Genomic DNA, 681 nt, shown 5'->3' with positions numbered 1-681 from the left:
AGCGTGTGAAAATAGCCTGAGGGCAAAGTGATTTTCTCTGATTTTCAGCCGTTTTTAAAGCATCAAACGTTTTTTGATGCGTTTCTTTTTAAGTTGTTTTTGGAGCTGTTTTTCTATTGACACAATGAAAAACGGCTCCAAAAACTGCTCAAAAAGTGACATGCACTTCTTTTTACGGGCATTTTTTATGCGCTGTTTTTTCAAATGGCCGCGTAAAAAAACGCCCCTTCTCAACGAAACGCCGTTTTTCCCATTGAAATGGGCACATGTTTGGAGATGTTCAGCTTCCTTCAGTTTTTTCAGCCGTTTATGCCCCGAAAATCGCCTGAAAACACAGCGTGTGAACAAACCCTAAAGATGACGATGGACGTAAAGATACTCCAAAAATATACTGATAGGCTAAAGGGTCCTCGAAATCAACAACATCCTAATAAAATAGATTGAGATAGAGAGAGAGACATATGAGATAGATATAGATAGATAGATAGATAGATAGATAGATAGATAGATAGATAGATAGATAGATAGATAGATAGATAGATAGATAGATAGATAGATAGATAGATAGATAGATAGATAGGAGATAGATAGATATGATAGATAGATAGATAGATAGATAGATAGATAGATAGATAGATAGATAGATAGATAGATAGATAGATAGATAGATAGATAGATAGA

This window comes from Rhinoderma darwinii, chromosome 5 (assembly GCF_050947455.1).
Source record: "Rhinoderma darwinii isolate aRhiDar2 chromosome 5, aRhiDar2.hap1, whole genome shotgun sequence".
Classification (NCBI taxonomy): Eukaryota; Metazoa; Chordata; class Amphibia; order Anura; family Rhinodermatidae; genus Rhinoderma; species Rhinoderma darwinii.
This window is presented reverse-complemented; position numbering follows the sequence as displayed.